The sequence below is a fragment of the Lissotriton vulgaris genome, chromosome 10 (assembly GCF_964263255.1).
Source record: "Lissotriton vulgaris chromosome 10, aLisVul1.2, whole genome shotgun sequence".
Classification (NCBI taxonomy): Eukaryota; Metazoa; Chordata; class Amphibia; order Caudata; family Salamandridae; genus Lissotriton; species Lissotriton vulgaris.
Genome location: NC_141698.1, coordinates 656,763,781 through 656,786,008, shown reverse-complemented (window position 1 = coordinate 656,786,008; position 22,228 = coordinate 656,763,781).

The following is a 22,228-nucleotide window of genomic DNA, read 5'->3' as shown; positions in this document are numbered from 1 at the left end:
GATGTTCGTATCATTTGAAATATTGATAAAAATAAACTGAATGTACTAAAGGAGAATTTGTATCTTAATAGTGCGAACTAGAGTCCTGGTGGCTCGTAGCACCAGGCCAAACACATTCTGAAACTGGGTGATGGCACACTTTGATATCTGGTCTTCACACTGTAAACAACGCGTTATACAGCAGGGAGGCACGCAATGTCTCGGGCACAAGCGTGAGAAATTTCGCACCTCAGCTGCCCCTCACTTCAGTATCAGGAGCTGTCAACACATCAGCTCAACCCGTAGAGCAAACACGCTGAGTGATGACAGCACAGGCTTCTCTTCTTTTGTTTCCATTTTGTTTTATTGTTTTTTGCACGTGGAAAGCCAAGGTTGTCCAGTGTGGCGTTCACGCCCCACAGGGACCCGCTTAACCCCTTTGCTGCAGATTGGCTCAGGGGATGATCAGCCGTCCTTGAAAGACCCTGAGCCAATAGGTCCACATGAGGGCGTTAAAAGACCCTGATTGGAAGGGATTTAAATGAATTTCGGCGTGCAAAGGAAACTGCATGCAGCGGCAGCGCGGCAACATTTGCTAGTGTTTTGCCGTTTCTATATATAAATACAGACAAAGTAAATATAGATTTCCGTCTGTATTTATATGTAAATATCCGTAAAAACGGAAAACCGGGAGCCCTAGTTATAAACAACAATTTTAATGAAACGCCACCACCAGAGGGTGGGAGGGAGGGATAATGTCAGCCTCCGCGTCTTTAATGAAATCCAGATTCTCTAGACATGTTAATATGAGAATCGCAATTTCATCACAAGACCGGAGGCTACATTATGCATGTTGGTAGCTTTCCAAAACAACATTAGACATGTGTTCAATAGGTTTACAATAATGATGTGTAAAGGCACTGGCATTAGAACAATCAGCAGCCTTAAGGATGTCATCCAACTTACCTCCAGACCAGAGAGATTTAGTGGCCATAGCGCCTCTTAAAGAATGAGCTTGAAATTTGTCTAAGTCAACGCCAGCAAGACTCATAGCAGTTTTGATCCATCTAGCAATAGAAGTGGAGGAAATTCCTTTGTGGGGTTTAAGCAATTGATTTACGCCTTGGGGACAAAGATAAAACATCCTCCAATCGTATTCTTTCATGCACTCCACAACACAGAGTTTAGGACAAAGGTCGAAACGAGGATAAAAGATAGGGTCAGACATAGTTTTAGTTCTCTTAAAAATATCACATTTTACGCCAAAGACATTGTAAGAACGTCTTGAAATTTCCAGAGCTTTGATGTCGGAAGCTCTTCTGCAAGAGACTAGACACAAAAGAGTGGCTAATTTAATAGAAAGTTTTTTTCTGTTAAGAACCGAATTAGAAAGCCAATTATTGACTGGCTGGCTTAGGAGTAAGCATGGGCGGAAAATCCGTTTCGCTCGCGGATTTTGCGGATTTTCGGTAAATTTGCAATCCGCGAGATCCGCGAATCTCCCGCAAAATCCGCAAATCCGCGAGCAGCGGATTTTATGGCTTGCTCGCACTGTTCGCATGAGTTCGCGGCTTGCCAGTACAACTTCGCACCCCGCGAGTAAGTGCTAAATTGCAGAAATACGATGTTAGCAAAACTGAAACTACTTACCAGGTTCAAAAGTTCAGGCTCATCATTAGTAGCCATTTCCTGTAGTGCTTCCTGAGGGGCCCCTCCAGAGTTCAGTTGCCAGTTGCAACTATTATGTGACCCTGCTCTGAACCTCAGAATAGTTACACATATGCCACAAAGGTCCTGAATTACAGCTAAGGGAGACAAGCAGGAGCCAGGCTGGAAGTTAAAATCCATTAATCAGCCCCTAATTCATTATTGTCAGTTGGGGCAGGGCAGGTGTTGTAACTAATTTTGCAACAATGAAAGCACTTAGCAAGTGCAAAAGATCACTAATCAGGAAGCACTAAGGAAGCAGGTGCCAGCTAAAAAAATATTCTGTGACACATTAATCAGCCCCAAATTAATTCAGGTCACTTGAGGCAGGGAAGGTGTGCTTTGCTTTGCCGAAAATAATGTACACTGGACAACCAGAGGGTGTGGTGATGAAACAGAGGGTGGCATGGGTGGGCCAGAGGGTGGCATGAGTAGTCAGAGAGTGGCAGTGGTGACAGAGAGTGGCAGTGATGAAGAAGAGTGTCCCAAACAGGCTGGACACGTAGAAACAACAAGTTCGCAAAACTTGCGACCCGACAGGTAAGTTCGCAAATTGCGAAATTGTAAAAACCCTCGCGAACTGGCAGAAACACGCGCGAACACAAAAAAAAAATCCGCAAATTTGCGGGAATTCGCAGATTTTGCGGATTGCGAATTCGCAAATCCGCAAAATTCGCGAACGCGAGATTCGCAAAATTCGCCCATGCTTACTTAGGAGGTCTCCTTAAGCGGATACTTTTCATGACTTTACAGATAATAACATTTTTACCAATAGTCTTCCCATTGATGAGAGAATGACCAGCCGAGATAACAGATCTATAACAATTAATATATCTATAACTCAGGCCCCTCTCAAATTTTTCAATCAGGAAGTTAACTGTGTCAACAATAGGGGCCTCCAAGGGATCCAGGTTTCTTTCCAAGCACCAACGTACCCATACTTTCCAGGTATTATTGTATCAGTAGTTTGTGCCATGTGCCCAAGATTCCCCGAGGAGGGTTGAAGCCGTTTACGAAAGGCCTGATATTTCGTTAGATCTCCTGACACTTTCCAGGCAAGAAGGGTTAAACTCCCGTTCAGAATTAGGGGGTGAATTCGACCATCTATGTCAGTGAGATCTCCCAAGGAAGGAATTAAGAAGGGGAGACTGCAGGTCAGTTCCAGAATGGTCATTAACCAAGCCTGAGCGGTCCAGAAAGGAGTTATCAATATGAGGCAAGATTGTTCTTGTCTCACTTTCTGAAGGACCCTCTGAATCATGGTAAAGGGAGGAAAGGCATATCCTGGATGTCTTTCCAAGATTGTAGGAAGGCATTGACTGCCAGAGCACCCGGGTCGGGCATCCAGCTGAAGTAGTTCCCGATTTGGAATGTCAATCTGCTTGCAAACAAATCTATCTTTAGAGGACCCCAGATTTTGTTCAGGGTGTTGAATACAGAAACATTTAGTTTCCAATAGCTGTACTCTATAAGGAATCTCGAGTTCCAATCCACTGAGAAGTTTGCTTCTCCCGCAAAATATTCCGCTTTGAGGGATATCTTGTGCTCCAGACAAAACATCCAAAGTTTCTTGAAAGGTTCGATAAGTCCGCAGATTTCGTTCCGCCCAGACGGTTGATATAAGCTACAGCTGACATATTGGCCATCTTCAGAACGACGGACCTCCCCCGAAGGGAGTGTTTGAAACTCATAAGGGTATAGAGCCCGGCGGTCAATTCCAGGAAGTTTATGAGGTGAAGAGATTCCTCTCCAGACCACAGACCACCAGTGTTTTGATTGAGTAAACAAGCTCCCCAGCCATGAAGGCTCGCGTCTGATTCCAAAACAAACTCTGGGTTGGGCCAAAGATTGCTTTGCCATTCCAAGCTTCTAGATTGTTCAGCCACCAATTCAATTCTGAGTGGGCTTCTAGATCCAAACAAGTCCGGTCCCCGTACCACAGAGCCCTTGCTTTGATTCTCTGAAGGGTCCGATAATTGAGGGGTCCAGGGAGTTTCGCCTGGATGGAAGACAATAGAAGACCTAAGAGTCTGGCAAGCTCCCTCAGGGATAGGTTTTGATGTCTCAAAACGTATCTTATTTCTTTTTTTATTTTGGATATTTTCTTTGAGGGGAGAAGGAGAAGACAGCATATTGTGTCTACTGAGAATCCTAAGAACTCTATGGACATTGTGGGAGTCAAAGATGATTTTTCTTTGTTTATGATGAATCCCAAATTTTCCAGAAGATTCCTGCTGAAATTCAGATCTTGAATCAGTTGATGAGGATCTTGGGACATAATAAGGATGTCGTTGAGGTAAATAATTAGACGAACTCCTCTTGATCTTAGATAAGATACTACCGCCCTCATAGAGAGGCCAAAGAAGCCAAAGGGAAGTGCTTGAAATTGGTATAATTGATCTTTCCAAAGGAACTGAAGGAAGGGTTGATGAACCTTGGCCATGGGGATAGTAAAGTAGACATCTTTCAGGTCTAGTTTGACTAACCAATCTTTTTCTAGTAGAAGATCCCCGAGAAGATGGATGCCCTCCATCTTGAAATGCCAGTTAGTCAGGAACATGTTTAGGTCTTGCAAGTTGAAGACGAGTCTCCAACCTTTCTCCTTTTTTTCTACTAAAAAGAGGTTGCTTCTGAACCCCAATTGATTAATTGGGACCTCTAAAATTGCACCCTTTTGAATCATGGAGGACATCTCCTCCTCTACAATTTTTTCTTGGTCCAATGACATGTGAATTTTCCTGGGAAAAGAAGGTTGTATGGGTGTATGTGTGAAGTCTATCATAAAACCCTTCACCGTGTTTAAAACCCAAGAATCTTGAGTAATTAATTTCCAATTCGTAAAAAATGTTTTGAGCCTTCCGCCCACCTTTAGGGGGAAGGAGGAGAAAAAAGAACACTCACCTGAGGGTGTGTTAGAGTGGTTTGTTCCGCGAGATCTATAACCTCTGCCTCTGCCTTGGCCTCTACCTCTTTGTGGGTAGAAATGTGGGGTATTGAATTGCTGCTGGTATCCCCTGCCGAAGCCACGACCTCTTGAATAGGGCCTCTGATTGTAGCGGTTGGAAAATTGGCCCAGTCTTCCAGCCCGTCCAAAAAGGTTGTTGTTAAAAACTTTGCGCATGTTTTGTTGCGCTTTATCAAGTGCAGTGAATGTGGAAAAATATCTCCTGAGAGATTTTATCAGGCCTTTAGGATTCTTGGAAGGTTCTTTATCGGCCAGATCCCTTAATTTGTTTTTTTTTCTCATAAGGACAATCCTACGTCTCTCAGAATTAATGCTAGTATTAGCATTTCCCAGGAGAATAATGGCCCTCTGGCTCCATCCTCTAACCATTTCAGTATCTAATGGAGTACCGTTTATGTGGGATTCCTCGGCCGAGTCCAGGATCCTAGCTAGAGAACCCAGAACATCCAGGAGACGATCCTGGCATCCTTTGAAATACTTCTCTACTCCCTTTCTTGGGTCACGTCCAAGTTTAAAAATTTGATAAGTTCTGGGTCTAAATTAGGCCTATAACATACTTTGTCTTCCAAGGAAGGCCTCGAGCACTCGGCTCAAAGAACATTTTGTGTTCCTCTGTCAAGGAGGTTTCTGAGCCCCTTCTTGATAAACTTGGACACATGTTCTTATGGTACCTAGTCCGAGCTCCTGGGATGTTTCAAGTTTTGTGGAGAAAGCATTTCCGCACCCAATGGGTCAAGGATTGTGCTCTTAGACGAGGAAGGGAGATCATCCATAAATTCATCAAAGCCCTCTTGATTATCATTAAGATCAAAGACGTATTCGTCTATAAATTCAGAGGAATTAATTGACTCGTCATCGCCCATATTAAATTTTGTGCCACCAAGGGCACCCTGGGCGTTCAAGGCGCGAAGGTCTCCAGTGTTAGACGAGGTGCCAATACCTCCATTGCATGTCGAGGTGCCAAGACCTCCCGAATGATTGCTCTCCACGTGATTACTCTTCTTAAGTTTCTTACCCCTTGAACTTCCGCTAAACTGAGAGTGGGGATGAGTGGCGTCCTCTAATGGGAGTGGGCGTTTAGATGCCAATAGTTCTAACAAGCTTTCCATCATGCAGGACTTAACCTCCATGTGGAGCATTGCCTTAAAGGACCCTTTGTCCAGACCTGGGGTAGGGGCTGATGCCCAATCAGAATCTGATTCGGACATGATAGGGTAATTGAAAATGTATAAATAACAAGGTCTATAAACAGTTAATAAGGGGTTAACATCAGGTAAGTAATTAAAGACCACCTGGTAATATCAGGAAAATAATATATGAACTATGTAATATTAGGCAAGTAAGTAATATATAGCCTTCAGGTAATGACAGGCAAGTCATATATGCCTTCTTAAACTAAAATAGGGTTATTGTTATGAAGAAGTAGGTTCAAAATAAATTTAATGAGGATTATGGCTGTAAATTAAGCTAAATTCATAAATAATCGCAGAAACGGTCAAATGGTGCAGAAACAGCTGATCGTATCGGTAAACTGCTTATTCCCTTGAGCACAATCAGCTGGTTGCCAAGAGACACTCCTTGTGAGCTAGAATATCTAGGAAAGGCCCTTGGCAACGATACCACACAGCGTGTGTGTTGCTCATGGCCTTTTCTCTAATTCAAGACCATCGGGGAGGGCGCAGTGGGGTTGAGGAAATTCACATCAGCTAGCAAGAAAGGCACAGAGGAGTGGTGCGGACCTAACCGAGTCGGGTGAGAGAAAGATCCAATACTACCGCGAGGTGCGTGCTGTGATCCTGCGGGTGGGAGCACCAAATCCCACATCCAAGCGCGAGGGGAGGGGTGTGATTTCAGCACGTGGTGATAGAGCTGGTAACTTTCAAAGGCAAACAAGGCACGATCCTATTTCACAATTGCGTTCGCCTTACGAAACACCCAAATCCAGTTCAGAAGCAGGTAAATGGAGAAGCGATCGAAGAGCGTATGAGGTTAGAGGTGATCTTAGGGCAAATTAAGATCGGTACAATCATGCAAATAGGAACATGGTAAGTGGGGACATACAACTCTAAGCTAATTAAAAAGCGACGCGAATAGATCAATATTAATAGCGAAAATTGTAAAAGCCCAGACAGAAGAAGACACACTAATTTATTTATTTATTTAGAATTTTGTAGAGCGCACAGCTACCTCCGACGGAGGTGTCCCGGCACTGAAGACATAGTCTCAAGAGGAGTAGAGTGGGATCTTTTAGATCTGTGAGAATAACCAGGTCTTTAGTTTTTTTCGGAATTGGGGTTCGGACGTCAGGAATCTTAACTCTGTGGGTAGCTGTTCCACAGTTTGGAAGTGGCTACTGCCAGGGCCCTTCCTCCTGTACGTGTAAGGCGAAAGCGGGGCAGATCATGAGGCGAAGATGATTAGTCTCAGGTTTCTTGGTGCTTGTGAAAACCTCATTCTGCGAGGTAGGTAGGTTGGGCCTCGGTCATTGAGTGCTCTGAAGTCCAGTGTTAAGGCCTTGAATTGAATACGGAGTTTTATTGGGAGCCAGTGTAGTTTGATTAGGTGGGGTGTGATGGAATGACGGTAGGGGATATTGCAGACTAGCCTGGCCGCAGCATTCTGGACTTTTTGAAGTTGGTAGATGAGGTAAGTAGGGGCGCCTATGTATAGGCTGTTGGCATAGTCCAGATGAGCAGTAATGAGGGCATGAACTACTGTTTTACGGGACTTAAGTGGTAGGTATGGGATGTTTTTTTTTATCATTCGTAGTTTCCCGAAACAGGCTGAGGTGACTTTATTGATTTGAGTTTTGCAGGAGAGGGAGGTGTTGAATTGAAAGCCAAGGTTGCGGGCGGATTGAACTGGTTCGGGGGGGGTTGAGTTCAGATGGCCACCAGAGATTGGAGGGTATAGGCGATTTTTGATTAAAGAACAGGACCTCAGTCTTGTCTGTATTGAGTTTTAGGTTGTTAGCGGACATCCAGGTGGTGATGTTGAGCATACAGAGGCGAAAGTTGTTAAAAGGTTTTTCAGTGTGTTCTTTGAAGGAGAACACCAGTTGGGTGTCGTCAGCGTAGAAGGTTACTTTGACGCCACAGGATTCAACAACTTTAGCCAGAGGTTTGAGGTACACATTAAAAAGGAGCGGGCTGAGGGCAGAGCCCTGTGGGACGCCCCAGATCAGCTGTTTTTTGGAGGAGAGAAAAGGTCCTAGCATCACTTGCTGTATTCTGTTTGTGAGAAAAGATTTTATCCATGCCAGGGGGGGCCCGCCGATACCAACTTCTTGCAGGCGAGTCAGAAGTTTGTCGTGTGAGATGGTATCAAACGCGGCGGACAGGTCGAGGAGGACCAGCATGGCCTCCTCTCCCTTGTCCGTGCATTCACGGATCGATTCGGATACCTCGAGTAGCGCCAACTCAGTACTGTAGTCTGGTCTAAAGCCTGATTGGGTGTCGTGGAATAAGGAGTTGGATTCCAGGTAGTGGGACAATTGTTTTTGGACGGCTTTTTCCAGAACTTTAGCGGGCTTGGGTAGAAGTGAAATTGGTCAGTAGTTATTTAAACAGGACGGATCAACGCCGTTTTTTTTTTTTAAGTGGAATTAACATGGCGTGTTTCCAGTCAGAGGGAACAACCCCAGTGAGTAATGAGGAGTTACAGATGTCTAATAGGGGGTTAATGATGATGGGGGCAATTTCGTTCATGATAAGAGCTGGGGCTGGGTCCAGAGGTGAACCAGATTTACATTCCTGAAACAGCTTTAGAGCAAGTTCTTTGCTGAGTGGTGGAATGCGGTAAATGCATGAGTGCTGTTGGGGGTTGGATCTTTGATGGTATCAGGGTCTTTCTGAAGGATCGCTGCCGCTATGTTGGCAATTTTTTCTTCGAAGAAGTTGGATAGGTTTTCACATAGTGTCTGTGACATGGGCACTGGAGTGGAGAGTGCGCTGGGATGAGTAAATTCTTTCACTATATTGAATAGGGCCTTGGTCGAGTTTTTTGCTTTGGCAATTGTTTCGGAAAAGTGTGTGCTCATGGATTGGCGTTTGAGTTTGCGAAACTCTTTAAGACTTTGCCGATAGAGGGCCTTAGCTCCTGTATCATAGTTCTGTCTCCATTGTCGTTCTAACTTTTTGCACATGCTTCTGTGTGCCCATAGTTCTTCCGTGAACCATGGGGCCGATGGTTGTTGTCTACGGGAGGAAAGGCTTTGAAGAGGTGCGACTTTCTCGATAGCGGACGTAAGGTCGCTATTTAGTCTACGCACTGCTTCGTTGAGGTCGTCCGGGAGAGGGATTAAACTGTTATGGTAGTTTGGTTCTATGGCAGTGAGTGTAAGTTTGTGCCATTTTCTGCCTTGAGATCTGATGGAGGACTCCTGTTTTGTAATTAGAGTCAGGGGTATCTCGAAGGGTATAAGAAAATGGTCGGACCATGGTATAGGTAGGGAGGGGAGGATTTTGAGTTTCTCGCTGTTCGAGAAAATAAGGTCGAGGGTATGACCTGCTTTACTCATTCAGGGGTGAAAATGGGACAATCTCCGTAAATTGGAGGTTGGTAGGGAGGGGTGTGGAAGGGGTGGGGTAAAGACCTTGCTACAGACACACCCTGAAAAGGAATAATGTTAAAAACAATCTAAAAACAGTTTAACAAGTTTAAAGTAAGAGAGGTAAGAGACAACTTATCTGCTTGGAGCCACATTTAAAAGAGGCAGATTATTGCGGTCTCATGGGCTTTATGTGTTGCCTTTATTCTGTTTTAGAACTTTATCTATTGTGATGTATGCGGCTGCTTGGGTCTGCAATAAAAGATCTTGCATAATGGCAGCCTCCGGTCTTGTGATGAAATTAGCCTCTCTGGCTAGCTTATACTTTGGGAAATGTATTGGACTAAGGCTTAGAGACTGTTCGTGTTTTTACTGCCAATGCAGTTAAGGGAAAGTTTGAATTATTGAGGGGATGCACATCTTCAACCAAGTTGGTTCATTGGAGGTGGACAAATAGGAAAGAAAATAGCAGAAGGCTCAGAAGGCTGGAGAAGGATGAAAAGATAAGAGAAAGTTATGAATAATTGAGAAAATGTGAGAAAAAATTTAACTATGTGGATGCAGGTTGTGTATAGAAAATCCAAGATAACTGAAGTTGGAACTTAACAATGGGTCAGGATAAATAAACCCAATGATTTAGGGAAGAGAACTGCACATTGGATGCAGTAGAAGTTCACAAGAGTGCAGTCAGGTTGAAAGATGAGAAGATTTTGAGATAGTTTCTTTGTGTGCGAATGTGGGACATTATGTTCCAAACGGCGCAGTAAGCTGGAGGCAAAGATGTGAAGAAATGGCCAATGTGTTCTTTAATTAGGACAAAAAGTATGTGTATGGCCTTCAAAAGGTTTAAATAGGTGGGAAGATAGATGTGATGAAGTATTGGGTGAGTCTGGAAATTCGTTTGGGAATTTTGAAAGAAATCTAGTAGGTAAGCAGGCTTTACAGTATGTTAGTGTTGTTACTCCTAATGCAGTTAGGGGAAGGTTTGAATTATAGAGGAGTTGCAAATCTGCACCAAGCTGGTGCCTTGGAGAGTGACTAATAGGCAAGAAAGTCACTGGAGAAGAGAAAGTTAAGAAATATTGTTAAAAGATGATGGCAAGAAGTGAAACAGAGAATCTAAAATGGCTGAAGTTAGAAATGGACACTGTGCACGGATCAATAAACCCAAAGATTTAGGGTAGAGAACCGCGCACTGGATGTGGTGGAAATTCTCAGGAGTGCAGTCAGGTTGGAAGATGGGAAGATTTGGATTTTCAAAAGAGTTTCTTTGTGTCAGGATGTGGAAAGTTGTGGTCTGAAATGCAAGTTAAGCTCGAGGCAACGCTGTGAAGGACGGGGAAATGTGTTTTATTTTTACTTTACAATAAAAGTACTTGTATGGCCATCAAAAGGTTGTAAGTAGGTGGGAAGGTAGATGTGATGAAGTATAGGGTGGGTCTGTAAGTTCTTTTTGGCTACACTGACCAACAATTTGGTGCTATTCTGCTATTGGGGGAAATTGCCACGATCTGCTTCAGGCTGCTCCTGCTGGGGGATGTTCCCCCAGCATCTTGGACACTTTCCGTGCTACAGGGGGGAGCCATAGCGGACCGCAGCTGCTGGGGACCACATGTACTTCAACCCCCAGCTGGAACCACAAATGCCTTCATTTAGCACCAGCAGGAGGCTAGGCTGGGCTGGGCCCACAATCGTGGCTGGAATATTTGGACCTGGACATTTAAGGTATTTGAACAATACACTACAAACAAGACTGGCTAAACATTAGGTCAAAGACGGTTCTATTTAAATACAGAACTTAGGGGCAAAGTGCTCTATCTATTTTTCATTTTGGTGTTTTCCTATTGTTTAAGGGATTGGGGGTCATGTTGTATTTTGCATATTGTGTTATTCTTCCCTTGGTCATTAACTAAGCATAGTGGTTTACGTCTAAACCGTAGGATAAAACCTGAGTTTGAGTGATTGCCTCACGAGACTTCCCGCCGTATACTGCTCTTAAAATGGGCAAACAGAAGGCATCTGACCTAGTACAAGGCACTGTCAAACATCTCAAGAGTTCCACAAAGTCTGATAATCGCACACTCAAAGAGATCGATCTCCTAATAGAGGAGGTTGAGTCTCTTATTAGCACAGACTCAAAATCTCCCGTGGATTTTAGGGCAAATCCAAGAAATAAAGATGCCACTAAGCCCACCATGACAACTTGGGCGCGATCCTTAAGAAGAAGTGTACTCGGGAACCCCAATTGACAGCGAGGCCAAAAAAAAGTCTCCTCAATGTCTCATGATTTATCACTCAAATATCAGCTTTCAATATATTTTGAAAATTCAGCCATTTTCCATAAAATATTAGCTCATGTGTTCTGAAAATAAACACATTTTCATCTCAAATACACTCTCAATGTTGGTATATGTAAATTATTTCAGCCAAGCAATAGCTTCTAATTTAGTAGGGTTGGCTCCACACAGAAGAGCTACTTCCCGGTAGCTAGAGAGCTGCCAGTAGCTCACGAGCACCTCGTTGGAGAAGCCTGGTATATCCCCTTGGGCTATACAGCCCATCTCCTTGGGCTATACAGCCTATCTTTACCAACAAATTGTTAAACTCCGGAATGAGGTGGGGGCCCATAAAGCAATGGTGTCACACCTCTTCACCCTGCTAAAGCAATCAAATAAGAGTAAAGTCAATCCAACTGTCAAAGCCACAAGCTCCAAATATATACGGAACAATCAGCCTTTGAACAGGAAACCAAGATCTGTCAAGCCCAGAAACTCATCATTGACACATTATTCTATTCATGTGACCAATTCTGCAGGGACATCTAGAGGGAATGGGGTACTGTGAATTAGTAATAAGGCCTGGTCTGTGGAAACTGTATGTGCCAGGCAGTCTCTGTCACGTACTAGTGAGGAGCTTGGATCCAATAAGTGTCTCCCAGTAGCTGCACAAAACTCTATTTTTCAGTCGGGCATGTCAGCTCTAAACCATAGTTGCTCCATATTTTTGACAAATGTTCCCAAACTCGTGCAATCCAAGATAAAAGAAGGAGAGGATGCACTCTAATAAATCTATACACTGGATCTGCCAGGTGAGAATTTGTCGCTCACTCATAAGGGGGGATGTTTTAGGAGTTAAAAGGCACCTGCAAACTGGTACCAACTTTGACAATATTGAGTTAACCCTTTCAAATAAAGAGCTAGTTCAGAATTTAGTGGCCTTTGATGCACATACCTCTTCCCCGTTTAATACATTAAATTTAAATACAAGCAGTATGAGCAAAACCATCGTAATGATTAGTGTATTCCCTCTTCCCACCCTTCTGGAGAATCTCCCACTCGGGCTGTAGCTTGACAACTATTGTCTATTAAAAACTATTCAAACTCGGACTGGTTCTACCATCTGGATAATTGCGAGCAGCCTATAGCTATTTCTCCTTTGACAGCTCAGAGTACCCTTTATGACGATAAAGCTCCAGTTGAATTTATTGATCAACCTGATAGCTTTATACCATCTGGATCCACATTATTATTTACCTCTCTTATTGATAACTCTAATCATGTTGCCACGGTCACTGGTAGTTTTTCTTTGCCATCTACCACTGATCAGGTTAAAGACTTGGTATCCATAACCTCTTCGCTGCGGATGACGAGCTCAGCTCGTCATCAGCCACGGTGGTCGTGTGCTGATGACGAGCTGAGCTCGTCATGTAACACGGCTCTTTGAATTTTGCCTCACACAGCGGGAAAAGCCACCGCAGCGATGCGGTTAATTTCCTGGGATGGGGCTTGTCTTAAATCAAAAACTGCACTTCCTGATTGGAACATCTTTATCGAATTGATTGATATCTGCCTGTTCCAGGAAACTTGGTGTATGGAACCAGTCTTTAAACCTGGTTACTTAAATTTCTCAATTCCTGCTATACGTGGCTCCGGTGGGCAACCATCAGGGGGGATAGTAAAATAGATCAGATCAGATTTAGATTCCAAAATTCAGAAACTTTACATTGACTGTCCCGATATTTTAGCTATTTCCCTAGTGGCAGACAATTCTAGCTGTATTGACTTTTATATTTCTGTGCAAGAGGGGTCAAGGGAGGCTTGAGGTCTAAAACCGTTTTACTCTTAGAAGAGCATATGGTAAAATACCATAGCAACTGATGTCTGATAATAGTAGGGGACTTCAACACTTCGTTTGAGCCCCTAGATAATGATTATGTGCATTTGGAAGAGGATGAGGCATAGGGCATTCCGCAGCTTGATTTACCCCCATACAAAGATGGACAGAGGCTGCCCTACAGCTTAAAATTGGAAAAAACACATTTGATGGACAGAATGCAGAACAATGTCTCACATTCACCCCAGTACAAAGATCTGGGCCTAAATCCATCGTTTTTTTGCACTCCACACCACCCTAGGTCAGACAATGGCTATATGCTAATCATCCTTGACCCTGTGCCTCATGGGAACAGTCCAGCCCCAACTACCAAGCCATGTCTTTCCTAGACCGGAATCAAGCATCCAAGGACCGATTTCTGGCTATCAGCCTTCTTCAGCCTGGATAGCTTGACTCCAGTGATGTGGAGAGCCTAGGACTCACGTCTGAGCATAACCAGCCCACTCGGGGTGAAAATTGCAAAAAAAAAACAGTTGGACAGAATGCAGAACAATGTCTTACATTCACCCCAGTACAAAGATCTGGGCCTAAATCCATCATTTTTTTGCACTCCACACCACCCTAGGTCAGACAATGGCTATATGCCAATCAGCCTTGACACTGTACCTCATGGGAACAGTCCAGCCCGAACTACCAAGCCATGTCTTTCCTAGACCGGAAACAAGCATCCAAGGACAGGTTTCTGGCTATCAGCCTTCTTCAGCCTGGATAGCTTGACTCCAGTGATGTGGAAAGCCTGGGACTCACGTCGGAGCATAACCAGCCCACTCGGGGTGAAAATTGCACAAAAAACAGTTGATGGACAGAATGCAGAACAATGTCTTACATTCACCCCAGTACAAAGATCTGGGCCTAAATCCATCGTTTTTTGCACTCCACGCCACCCTAGGTCAGACAATGGCTATATGCAAATCAGCCTTGACCCTGTGCCTCATGGGAACAGTCCAGCCCGAACTACCAAGCCATGTCTTTCCTAGACCGGAATCAAGCATCCAAGGAGAGCAAAAAAACGATGGATTTAGGCCCAGATCTTTGTACTGGTGTGAATGTACGACATTGTTCTGCATTCTGTCCATCAACTGTGTTTTTTGCAATTTTCACCCCTAGTGGGCTGGGTATGCTCAGACGCGAGTCCCAGGCTCTCAACATCACTGGAGTCAAGCTATCCAGGCTGAAGAAGGCTGATAGCCAGAAACCGGTCCTTGGATGCTTGATTCCGGTCTAGGAAAGACATGGCTTGGTAGTTCGGGCTGGACTGTTCCCATGAGGCACAGGGTCAAGGCCGGTTTGCTTATAGCCAGTGTCTGACCTAGGGTGGTGTGGAGAGCAAAAAAACAATGGATTTAGGCCCAGATCTTTGTACTGGGGTGAATGTAAGACATTGTTCTGCATTCTGTCCATCAACTGTGTTTTTTGCAATTTTCGCCCTACAGCTTAAGGCACTCTCATTGGAATGTGGGCTAAGAGCAGTAAATGGTAGGTCTGAATTCTAAAGTCAACAACAACTCTCTCCATTCTAGCCGCATAGATTACATCTTAATTCATCTAGAATTATGGTCATTTCAGTCACCTGATGCACCGTCACCAACGACGACCCCACGCCTCTCATGGAATATCTCAACTCCAGACTACAAATCGATGCAAAGATCATGATAAGAGGCACCTTCACTTACAGATCCCCTGGGACCCCGACCAGCCTTCTGCGACGTCATCTCCAACCTCAACACCTCACCTTGCCATCAACTTCCACCAATACTTCCTGCTTGGCAATCTCAAATTCCACATTGACTACCCCAATGATGCCAACTCTACCTCCCTCTTGGAGAACCTCTACAACACTGGCCTCACCCAACTAGTCACTGAACCCATGCACAAATCTGGACACACACTCAACACCATTTTTTCCTTCAGTGAAGGAATCAAATTCACCCATGTCACAAAACTCAACTGGACCTACCATGCATGCGTTCACTCTAACATCTCCAATGACCAGCACACCATCGCCAAGCCCACAGCAACACCCACCACATCAGGGGCAAGGTAACAGACAATGAACTCAGACCCTTAGCACCACACAGCCCGAAACTTTAGCTGATCTTGACCAGGCTGTCCAGAACTCTCACCTGGATCAACAAACGCGCATACAGAGTCACCCCACTGAAAGCAGCAAAAACTAACAAAACCTCAAAATGAGCCAACTTGGACACCGCTGAGCTCAAAACCACCATACACAACTGCTGCCGACTTGAGTAGCGATGGTGCGTCACCAAGGACAACCCCCCCACAGAGCCGCTCACAAAGCAGCTCTCAGAGACTACCACCTGCACATCAAGGAAGCCAAGAGAGCTGCCATCACTGACCACATCAACACTGCGACAAACCACACGCAGGAACTCTTCAAGATTGTCAAGGAAGAACAATAGTTACTTACCTGTAATCTGTGGTTCTCCAGTATTGGTGTCTTTCATAGATTCACATGCCTGAATCATTCCCCGTCGTCGGAGTGGGAGTCCCACGGTATATAAAAAAGCAATAATATGCCTGTAATAACCAAAAAACCTTGGTAATAACCAACCAGGAAGTAAAGAGCCCTAGCTACAGGAGCAAAAGCTCCCACACTCATGACTATCCTAGTCATTATGTTAGACCAAACTGCAGCCAATCAGGCGACAGCACCCACCAGAATGTTCTCCCCAGAGGCTCAGGCTCTCAGATTTTCTCGCACAGGAGTGAAACCAACATAATTGCCTGAGGGAGCCTCTGAGGGGAGGTGGGCGGGTTCCATGTGAATCTATGAAAGACACCAATACTGGAGAACCACAGATTACAGGTAAGTAACTATTGTTCTTCTCCAGTATTTGGGGTGTCTTTCATAGATTCACATGCCTGAATCAGAATAGATAGCAGTACACATAAACCAATGCGCATAGAAGCGAACAGTATCACAGTATACATGCATAATGATAAAATGAAAAGACATGGTAAAGCGTCTAGAAAGAGCATAGAGGAGGCGGGAGAACAGAGGCTCACCTTATTGAAAAAGATTGCGAAGAACTGCTCTTCCCACCGAAGCATCTGCATCACTTGCTGAGTCCAGACAGTAGTGTCTCGTGAACGTGTGCCTGCTGGACCACGTTGCGGCTCTGCAGATTTGCAGAAGAGGCACCCCAGCAAACAAGGCAGTTGAAGAAGAGACTGCCCTTGTGGAATGCGCTCTTGGTAAGGCCTGTAAGGGTCTTCCTGCTTGTTGATGACAGAGTCCAATTGTTGACGAGACCCATCTAGCAATAGTCTGTTTGGACACTGCACTGCCCCGGCGCAGTCTGCCATAGGCCACAAACAACTGATCTGTCTTGCGTAAAGCTGATGTCCTTGAAAGATAAAACTTGAGGCACCTCTTGATGTCCAAAGAGTGCAACGCTCGCTCAGCCCGTGTTTGTGGATTTGGAAAAAATGTCTTGAGGACTACCGGCTCATTTAAATGAAAGTCCGATGGGACCTTGGGCATGTACTTTGGATTGGTACGCAGTACTACCCAATCAGAGGTAAATTGCAAAAAAGGCGGTTTAGACGTGAATGCCTGAATGTCACTGACTCTTCTGGTAGATGTTAAAGCCAATAACAAGGAGACCTTCCAAGTAATAAACTTAAGGTCAACCTTATGTATCGGCTCAAAGGGGTGACGCATGAGCTGGGTTAGCACCACATTCAAATGCCAAGCAGGAGGTGGCCGTCAAATTGGAGGAAACATGCGAAATAAACCCTTGAAAAATTGCTGGATTATTCTTGAAGAAAACAGAGAGTTCGATCCGTCCTGACGGAAACAGGAAATGGCTGCCAGAAATACTTTCAGGGTTGAATGCGCCAAACCCGATCTAGCCAGTTGCAGGGAGAAGGGTAATATTTGCTCTGGTCTAGCCTGAAATGGGTGTAGATCAACAGTCTGGCACCAGGCACAGAAACGCTTCCACTTGAGTTTGTAGGTCTTAATGGTAGACGGTGCTCTGGCGTTAGCCAACACCTCTTGACAATCGTGAGGAATGTCTAAGTGGGCGAATTCATTGTGTTGAGGAGCCAAGCTGACAATTTCAGCAAAACTGGGTCCGGATGGTACACCTTGCCCTTCTGAACTGTGAGAAGATTCGTATTCGAGGCAGTTGTATTGGTTTGCACTCCGAGAGGAGGAGAAGCTCGGTGAACCAATATTGCCAGGGCCACCTTGGAGCAATCAGGATTAGACGACATGGTTGAATCCTCATCTTCCTGATGATCTTGGGAATTAACGGAATTGGCGGAAAAGCGTAAGCAAATATTCGACACCAATTCATCGAAAATGCATCCCCGCACGAGTCCTTGTGGGGAATCCAGCTTGCAAAGCATTGGCATTTCCGGTTCTGGGCTGTTGCAAACAAATCCAGGTCGGGATGACCGCACTTCCGGAATATCTGATCCAGGGATGGTTGATGCAGCTCCCATTCATGATTGCTTCTTGCGGACCTGCTGAGTGAGTCCGCTAGGACATTAGCAACCCCTGGGACATGGACCGCCGACAGATTGATGTTGTGATCCAGGGCCCAATTCCAAATCTCCTGCGCCTGACAGGACAACCGGGCCGATCTTGTGCCTCCCTGCTTGTTCAGGTAATGCATGCTGGTTGTGTTGTCCGTTCGTATCAACACGGTAGAGCCCTCCAAGATCGCCTGAAAGGATTTCATGGCTAGAAAAATGGTTCCAGCAGATTTATGTGCCATTTTTTCTGTTGAATGTTCCATTTGCCACTGACTGTCATCCCTTGGAAATGGGTGCCCCAGCCCTCCAGAGAAGCATCCGTGGTCACGATGAATCTGGGTCCTACTGTCAGGAACGCGCATCCCACCTGCAGGTTCCCATCTTGCCCCCACCACTGGATGGAGTTTTTCATCCGAGGAGTTATGTTGATGACGTCCTCGAATGAGCCCGTTACTTGCACCCACTGACGACTGAGTTCCTCTTGCAAAGGTCTCATTCGCAGGCGACAGTTGGGGGTGAGCGGGATACAGGACGAGATCATCCCGAGGAAAGACTTGAACCTGCCAACAGAAACGCACTTTCTTTGTAGCAGTGATGTGGACATCCTGCGAATCTTCACTTGCCTTTCTTTTGATATGAACACTTGGGCGAGTCTTGTGTCCAGTGTGGCTCCCAAGAATGACTTCCTCTGTGATGGTTAGGTGAGATTTTTTGAAATTCACCGAAAAACCCAGGCTCTGGAATAGTGATAGACATCCCTGAACGTGAGTCTTTGCCAAGCCGATGGAACTGGCCTTGATAAGGCAGTCGTCCAAATATGGATAAATTTTAACTCCCTCTAGTCTCAGACGTGCGGCCACCGGGGCTAACATTTTTGTGAAAACTCTAGGGGCCGAAAGTAGTCCAAAGGGGAGTACTTTGAACTGGAAGTCCCTGCCAGCCACTCTGCACCGCAAGAACTTCCGGTGTCTGGGAAAAATGGGCACATGGAAGTATGCGTCCTGAAGGTCGAGTGTTGCCATGTGTTCCCTTACTGAGAGAAACTGGAGGATTTCTTGGAGCGTCAACATTCTGAAAGATAATTTCTTGAGGTACTTGTTGAGGGCACGCAGGTCGAGGATGGGGCGCCATTCCCCCGACTTCTTGCGGATCAGGAAAAATCTTGAATAAAATCCTGTTCCCCTTTGATGTTGAGGTACCCTTTCTATTGCTCCTTTTCTTATCATAGAGTGTATTTGGGAAAACAGCTCCTTGAGATGAGCTGGAGGTGGTCCTCTTGGGGGAGAATTTGGAGGGGCTTTGACGAATTCGAGAATGTGACCTCTGGAAACCACGTCCAGACCCCATCTGTCCTTGGTAATCTTGGACCAATTTGAGTAATATCGGGATATTCTTCCTCCAATTTGTTTCAGGCTGGGACAAAGTGGTGGCAGGATGTGTCTCTCACTTGCTCTTGTTGTCTCTCCCTCGATAAGAGGTCTTTCCTCTTGGTTGAGAGTACTTATTTCTCCTTTGGCCATATGTTTGTTGACGGTATGGCTGGTATCTCTGATTTCCTTGGGTGTTACTGTAGGAGCGTTGCTGTGAATAACCTCCTCTGTTCGAGAAATTGCCTCTTCCTCTTGCGCCACGAAAGGAAGACTTTCGAAACTGGAGAGAGCCCAGCGACCGTGCCGTCTCTGTGTCCTTCTTTATGGATTGTAATGCCTCGTCAACATGTTGACCAAAAAGGAACTCTCCATCATAGGCCATGTCCATGATCTTTGTCTGGACCTCTAGACAAAAAGATGTAGCCTTTAACCAGCCTTGCCTCCGGAGAACAGCTGCTCCCGCCAGCTGCCTAAAACCTGTGGCTGCCACGTCCACTGCAGCATCAATTATTTCAGAAGAAACGCTCTCTCCCTCTAGTAGGATCTTTTTTTGCTTCAGCTCTATCCGGTTCTGCAAGCTTCTCGATGTAGGGCGATATGTCGGACCACATCTGCCTTTCATACCTTCCAAGTATTGCCAGTGAATTTGCGGCTCGGACTGTGGTTGCCGCAATAGTTGACACCTTCACTATTGAGTCAAGATGTCTACCGTCTTTATCAGGGGGAGTAGAGACCTGTGTAGATGGATTCTTGGCTCTTCTTTATGCTGCCTGGGTGACTACGGACTCCGTCTTAGCCTGACCAACCAGGCATGCCGGTGATGAACTAGGTGCTCTATATTTTTTATCTACCCTAGGTAGTACTGCGGGTAGAGAATTTGGTGTTTTCATTATCTTCAGACCTTCCTTCCATATAAAGTCAATGATTGGAATAGACCAACTTTGTCATTGTAGCAAGTCCTTATAATCATAGAGGAAGCATTCCTCTTGTTTATTCTCCATTGATATGAGGAACCTTTTTGTGGCTCTATCCATAATCTTATGGAAGCTGGCAATGTCCACCGGCGGAGAATCCGCAGTAGGCGGGGCTGCTGGAGAAGGGGTTTGTGCCTGATAGTCGTCCCACTCCGACGATACCGACTTGTCGTCCAATTCACCGTCTTCTCGTTCGTCTTCCGACGAATTTTCACCCTCTGCCTGATGGGATGGTACTGGAGAAGAGGGTAGTGCGGATCGTGCTTCTTCCGCTGCCACTTGAGAAACTGATTCTTGAAGCCCTAAAGTTGCAGTAGATGTTCTTGGCCTAGGCGTAGAGACATGAGAATCACCCAATTCTGAAGGTGGAAACCTGCGATAATAATCGTTTAACATATATTGGAGGTTTTGGAACAAATCCATAGGCATTTGCATGCCAGGTGTAGACCCAGACTCCTGACTAGCGTGCTCCTGGAAATTCTCTTCCTCTTCTTGATCTAGATCTTGAACTTTTATGAGCAAGTCCGAAGGGCTCCTGGCCGCCCGAAAAGTGTCATCCTCGTCGGATTCTTCTTCTTCAGAATCCAACAATTTATCTGGTAGTTTTAAAGGAGACAAAGCTGTGGAGGATGAACCACGCTTCTGTAGGAGCGAAGCAGTGGTAGCTGGTGATGGCAAAGGTATTGTGGATGCTCCTGCCGACCACACCTGCATTGTCGTACAGGTTGACAGTGGGGGTGTCGATGGAGCCACAGATGTTGATGACAAGTCTTGGTTCCCTCCGTGTTGTTAGAACCGTCACTGACGGCGCGCCCGTCGACGGTAGCGGCTTCATCGACGATGAACTCGTCGACGATGGTGTTTTCTTCTTCGTCGACGGTGTCGACGGCGTTGTCAGCTTCGTCGACGAGGAGGTCGTCGACGGATTCATTTTCTTCGTCGACGAGGAGGTCATCGACGAATCCATTTTCTTCGTCGACGGTAACTTTGTCGACGAGGGTGTCGTCGACGGCAACTTCGACGTCGAGGGTGTCGTCGACGGTAACTTCGTCGACGGTAACTTCGTTGTCGATGGTGACGGAAGCTTCGCCGACGGGGATGTCATCGACGGTAAGGTCTTCTTCGTCGACGGCAAGAGAGTCGTCAACGCCAGAGTCGACGTCGAAGAGCTCGTCGACAGTACCTTCAGGATTCCCGTCGACGGTGGAGCCTCGACGATCGATGGGACTATCTTCGTCGACCAGATGGGTCTAACCTGGACGTAAACCAACGTGACAGTGAGGAGGCTGAAGACATCACCATAGATGGTTTTGGTGAGGAGAAAGTCACCGTTGAAGTGGAAGAAGTGACCACATGAAGAGATGGCAATGATGAGGCTGCTCTTGAGTCTGCCATGGCCTGAGGAGAAACCTTATGGGCAGGTGCTTTGGAAACTGTAGATTTTCCAGATTTTCCTGAGGGCGCAGATGTCACAGGTGGAGACACCTTCTTGGAGGTAGTAGGCAAACCAGAATCATGAGAGGATTGGGCCTTTTTCAGAGTTTTAGCCCTAGGAGAAGCCAACTCAAACTCAGATTTTCAATTCCTTGAGGAGACAGAAGACCCTGAGGCAATGCTCCCTACCTCTGAAAGAGGGTTATTCTTGTCCTTTATCCTCTAAAGCCACAGGAGCAGCCGACCCTCCGGGACAGAGAGGGTCGTCTGCTCCTCCCTTCACACGACGTGCGGTAGAAAATCTGAGAGCCAGAGCCTCTGGGGAGAACATTCCGGTGGGTGCTGTCGCCTGATTGGCTGCAGTTTGGTCTAACATAATGACTAGGATAGTCATGAGTGTGGGAGCTTTTGCTCCTGTAGCTAGGGCTCTTTACTTCCTGGTTGGTTATTACCAAGGTTTTTTGGTTATTACAGGCATATTATTGCTTTTTTATATATCGTGGGACTCCCAATCTGACGACGGGGAATGATTCAGGCATGTGAATCTATGAAAGACACCCCAAATACT